The 6,000-nt window shown below is 42.5% G+C and overlaps 1 long non-coding RNA gene across 2 annotated transcripts in view; it reads right to left on the bottom strand.

Moving 5' to 3' along the window:
• Positions 1-4,413: 4,413 nt before the first annotated feature.
• LOC105260505 overlaps positions 4,414-6,000 on the bottom strand; it is a 60,750-nt gene continuing 59,163 nt past the window's right edge. For both annotated transcript variants that reach the window (XR_006596756.1, XR_002156696.3), the window contains one exon: positions 4,414-4,547. This is a non-coding gene — a long non-coding RNA (uncharacterized LOC105260505). The remainder of the gene's footprint in view (positions 4,548-6,000) is intronic.

The following is a 6,000-nucleotide window of genomic DNA, read 5'->3' as shown; positions in this document are numbered from 1 at the left end:
AGTGTCCTCAGTCTGGCATATGGGCAACAGGCCCAGTGGTTTAGCATTCAAATATATTAAAAGCTGGGACACTACTTTAGTCTATCCAGCCAAGGTAGTTTTATCTGTTACTAATTTCATCTGCTGTTTTAATATTTCATTTTTCTTTTCTGCCAATCCTGCTGCTTGTCGGTTATAGGGGAGATAGAACCTTCATTCATTGTCATGTTCTATCACTCAGTCTTGAATGTCGTTGTTTTTTTTTTTAATATTTATTTATTTTTGAGAGAGACAGATGGGGGAGGGACAGAAAGAGAGAGGGAGACACAGAATCTGAAGCAGGCTCCAGGCTTTGAGCTGTCAGCCCAGAGCCCCACATGGGGCTAGAACCCACAAACTGTGAGATCATGACATGTGCCAAAGTCAGACATTTAAGATAGTCACCCCTCAGTCTTGCATTTCTTGACTTTTGCAATGTACCCCCAATAACAGTCTCATCAAAGAGAATATCGGTACATGGTACTTAGCTGTTCTAATCTCCTAATGGTAGCAGTCTGATTTGCATAATGTCCAGAGAAAGCTTGGATTAGGCCAGATACAGTGTCCATTTAAACCAAGGCATATTTAGAACCCTATTTAGAGGGAAGGGGTCAATATAATCAATAGGTTAATCCTAAATACTTGGGAATTCTGGTGGATGGACTCAAACTCCTTTGGCACTGCCTTCAGCATTGTTTAGAATACACAGAGCATGCTATTGCTATTGCATTAACCAACTCATTCTACTTCAAGGGCAACCTGGTATTCATGGTAATAGGCCATTCTACTCAGGCATTCTTTCTCTGCACCTAATCTGCTGTAGCTTCTGAGGGGTCAGTAGCTGAGGCTTGTACCTGAGCTAAGCCATCAGCTTCTTCATTTCCAGGGGGCGTCAGTGTCTTTGAGAGGAGATGTAGAAAACAGTGAGGACTGCCTCAGGCTCTTGCCAATGGACCCAAATGTCTTCCACAGCTCCCGATGCCTTAAGGGCTTATAAATTGTCATTTGTCCCTCTGCTTCCCTTAGTCCAGCCATACCTTTTATAACAGCCCAAATATCAGTACGAAGTGTTAATGACCAGGGCTCGGTAATCACTAGCCAGACTATTCTGAGCTCAGCCCACACTGTCCACTATGGTTTGTTCCTGCTTCTCTCCGATGGTGTTAGTGATGGGCTAAATAGTAATCACGGTTCATATGGACCGATTTCCTCTACTAGACTCATATGTATACAGGCATCAGTGGGAATTTCCCTGGTGTCCTTTTTGTAGGCTGCACAGGCCATCATAGGAAAAAGGGCAGAGGTATCTGGAAAATTTACATGCTCCATAGGGCCAAGTAGCATCCACATTTCTAGAGACATTGGGCTGGCATATAAAGTGATCTTCTGCTACAAAGAGGCATGTCACTCAGTGGAAGCTTGAACCATGGCAGAGGTCGGTTTATGGAACATATCCTCAACCCAGCCCTTGATTGACAGGGAGGTTCTTACCAAGATATGTTCTTCCTTAGTGAGAGGCTCTACCTGGAGCAGTGTTGACTACACTGCTAGGAGCTATTGCTGTATGGGAGAATATCAAGCTTTTAGAGCTGAGACCAAAATCCTAGGAGCATTATCCTTCTGTTATTTCTGCCCTAGTGCCCCACCCACACCTTCCAGAGTAACAGATATACCTGACTCCAAATGGCACCCTACTTGGGAGATAACCCAGAGCTTTGATCTGCTGTGCTAGAATTTTGGCCTTCTCAAAGGTGGCTTGTTGCTCTGACCCTCGATCTCATAGGTACCCTTTTGTTTATCAGGTGATATAAAGAATGGAGGCATTGGGACAGATGGGCAATAACATTCCTCCAAAACTCATAATCCTTAGAAAGGCTTGCACCTCTTTCATGTTCTTAGGGGATGGACAAGCTTACATCTTATCAATCACAGCATCTGGGACAACATGGATCTTGCCAGAACAGATGACTCCCAAAAGCGTTACAAGGGTGTCGGGGTCTTAAATCTTCTTTACGGTTTTTGCCAATCTTCTCCTTCCCAGATGTTTCTGCCAAGCCTGCAATGTTTTCTGCAGCAGAGGCAAATCTTCATGTGTTAGCATTAAGTCATCAATGTGATAGGCCCATTTTACTGGTGTCAGGAAGGAAAATAGGGACAGATCTCTGGCTGTCATCCATGCCATATGGTGGGGCTATGCACATAACCTTGGGGGAGCACTTGAAGGGCCCCTTGTTGCTCCTCCCATGTGAAGGCAAATTAACTTTGTGATTCAATGGCCTGCAAAAGATATTTGCTACAGCTAGGCATGCATCTATGACCATGGCTAAGGTATCTAAGATGGTGGCAATGTTGGGCATCGCCTCATAGATGTGGGACACTACCCTGTTTAGTTCCTGGTAGTCTATTGTTATCTGCCATGAGCCATCTGGCTTTTTTACAGATCATATTGGATGTTGAAAGCACTGTGGGCAGGGTGTACATATCTACTGAGTACAGTTCTTGGATAGTTTCTCCAATGTCCTTTATGCCCCTCAGGTGTAGAATTGTCTGAGAGTTGCCACTTAAATGAAGCTTTCTAATCATAACCTGTTTGCCTTCCCTAGCCATCGATGGCACTCAGGGGGCAGGGAAACTTTGGAGGGTTACCATCTATTAGAGTATGTTCATTTGCATTGTCCACCAGAGCCATTGCCTTGGGTGTTTCTGGAGGAATAGTGAATAGTGAGCTCAATCAAAGTGAGGCTTCCAGTTGCCCTCAGTGGCCCTCACCTGGAGGCAATCTTGGCCTGCATCCTATGCCTGAGGTATGGGAGGTATCCACCCCAATATCTGCTGGAGCAAGTGGAACATCAGGGAGGGTAGGGACAGTTGGGGCAGGTTTTAAGGCTTTCTACCAACCAACCCAGTATTGGATAGTCTATCTATTTCTCCTTCAGGCTGGATCCTACAGCATTGGAGTCATGCCATATTTGCTTCCAGGTTATTTCTATGGGACCCTTCAAAGCCTATTGAGACTGCCTTCTGGGTTTCTGAGCTTCCCTTTTATGTCTGGGCTTTCCCACAGCTCTTAACTGTTCCTGGGATTTGTCAGTTTCCTTCAGATCATCAATGGATTTCCTGATATCATAAATATCCTGTCTCACAACTGGGCTCAACAAGGATATCAGTGTTTCATACCAGGTACTTCGGGTGGACTGGATTATCTTAGCTTTCATTCCTGCAGTGAATGTGGCCAGATCAGGGCCTTCAAAGGCAGGAGTGTAGATGGCTTGTGTCATTCCCAGCTCCCTAAGAACTTGATGCACCTCCTCTAGAAAATGCCAGGGTCTCATACTGCAGAGAGAACTCCTCATTGGCTAAAGTCTCCCTGCAGGATAGACTGTTTTAATTTATAAGGGGGTGAGTGAGTACCTTGAACCCCTTGAGCATCATGCAGGCACTGCTGGATGGCAGGGTGTGTGGTGATGTTTATTTTTGTTTTGCCTCCCAACTAGTCAGAGAAATGCCAGTACCTGTTGTATCCCATAGCTGTACTAACCGGGATACTTTCCCTGGTCTTTTGCTGGTATTTAACACCTACCTCAATAAGCTCACTGGGAGTGTATTCTCTCATTATTTCCAGAATTGAGGGCTGTCCTGGTAGCTACTGTTGTCATTGCTGTACTTTTGCTTTCTTTTGCATTAGGAGTAAGATAGTATCGGGCATTTTGTCCATTTCACTATCAATCCCCATGACATCCTCCTTTTCATTCTTATCACTTTTCCAGGGATTTCAAGTCTTAGGGTCCCAATTAGACTGAGTCACAAATGTTCAGATCTTAATCTGCCGTGGTTTATGCATTCCTAGCTTTGCAAAACAGCATGCTAAGGTCTCTAATTTATCTTGCTCTCCACCTTGTCTGCCAGCTCCGAAGCCAGAGGGCTAATGGACATTCGCATGTTCTTGTCTTATGTCAGCTCTTTTTTTAACTTCCTTACCCGAGCTTCAGCTTCCACCTGGGCATTGGTGGCCAGTAGAAGTGCCCCCAATAGAGGCCAGCCCAAGGGAGCATCCATATGCTTTCCTTCTCTGCTGCAATGTGCCATGTGCAATTCCTCCAACAAGCATGTTACAAGGACTGGCATTTTGGGAGCATCCCTGTACTCACACGGTGGCCCACAAGCATCCAACATATAGGCCACCCCTCCCCTATAGAAGTTGATGACCAATGCATGATTTCCACCACAGATACCCCTTTCCTAAGGCCCTTTTCTTTGGTCTCCTGACTGGCACACCAAATTTTGGTTTGCACACATCTCAGGAGCTTCCCAGGTACAACCTGAAATTGGCCCCTGTACTCAGAGGGCAGGGAGAAGCTGCCAGAAAAAGAGGCTGACTGCTCCAGGTTAGTAGGTAGCAATTTTAATAAGTGAAGGGAACTTAGGTATGAAGTTTGTCTTGAGTGGCAGTAAGACAAGTGGATCTCAGCACCTGCCTTGATGCATGCCTTGATCCATTATCCTTGATAAAACATCATAAAAAGACGTCACTAGAAGTTCATGGAAGGAAATAAGAAAGAAATAGGGAATCAGAATGGGATAGGGAAATAATCACAAAGTTAAATTAATTTAGAAGTGAAACTAACAATTGCACTTATATTTAATACACTGCTAGAGGAAAAGCCTACATACTATGCACTTCTATTTACTGATAGTGTCTAGTAAAATGCCTTGAATTAAAAAAAACTATTTAATAAATTCATCCATGAAGTTTTGAGTTAAGTAATGCCTAATAAATATTCTCAAAACCTCATTTTAACCATTTATTATGAAATTCCTATTTGGAGCAAGCAACTAATCTGGGGTAACAATTTGTGTGTTCAGCTATTTGTAGGCTAGTACATAGTGAAGAGAAAAGCAGGGAAAGGTGGGTAGGATAGAGAGAAAAGAGAAACGAAAGCCAAATGTGCTTACAACTCACAACATGAATGAAAAAAATATATTTCTTTAGAATCTGTACTCTATTGGCTTAACTTTGTATTATTGTATATTTTCACATTAAGATTATTTGCATCCTTTTAATGTTTTATCTTCTTGGAATTTCTGCTCTTTTTAGAATGCTTTGACCTTGTTGTTAAGAATATTTGCCCTCCTGACGGCCCATGAGATACTACCAGCACGTTAAATTTAGCACCAACTAGCACTTAGTAGCTGTGTGCCTCCGCCCTCAGTCTGCTCATTAACACGTAAGACATTTGCGAAATAGAAAGGGCGTAGCAGATTCAAGCAACTTAATGCACTTTGAGGATTGTCATTAAGTAGTCTGTACATGTCAGTTGCCTTTATAAAATTTATAATTAAAGTGAAAATTTAAAGATCATAGAATAAACGCTGAGGGTCTAACCTTAGAGCCTCATTTCCTAGCCATGTGACTTACACCGAGGTATTTAAGCTTCTTATTTCTTGATTTCATTATTGGTAAAATAAGACTAATGGAATCTACCCTGCTTGTCTCACATTCATCTAATGAAAATTCAAATAAAATTTTTGTGACACTTTCAATGTTATCATATCATAGTGGAGTGCAGAGAAACACCCAACTACTTTCGAAAGTCCCATGGAGCAAAGATAAAATGCAATTCTACAATGACGTGATTGGGAGTGCATACCGGGGAGCAGAACAGTTAATTTTATTTATTAACAGATTCTGTTCAATTGCATCTTCCTAATGATTGATCTCAGATTCCCCATCATTTCCTTGCCCTCGCCTGTATCGTAACTCATTGACTGTGTAGAATGACGTCTCTCTGCCTCATGTAGTTTTGGGTGGAAAATTTATTCAGTGTTAGTAATGCCTTTATTCCCTTATGCAATACACATTTCAAAGAAAGGTAACTGACAGATTCTTTGGTTTATTCAACAATGTCATATTCCAATGTAAAAGGATTGAAGTTCCATGCCATATATGTGCTTTCTTGTAATCTTTCACATTATTTTTATTTT

Source organism: Felis catus, chromosome B1 (assembly GCF_018350175.1).
Source record: "Felis catus isolate Fca126 chromosome B1, F.catus_Fca126_mat1.0, whole genome shotgun sequence".
In the NCBI taxonomy this organism is placed as follows: domain Eukaryota; kingdom Metazoa; phylum Chordata; class Mammalia; order Carnivora; family Felidae; genus Felis; species Felis catus.
This window is presented reverse-complemented; position numbering and strand designations above follow the sequence as displayed.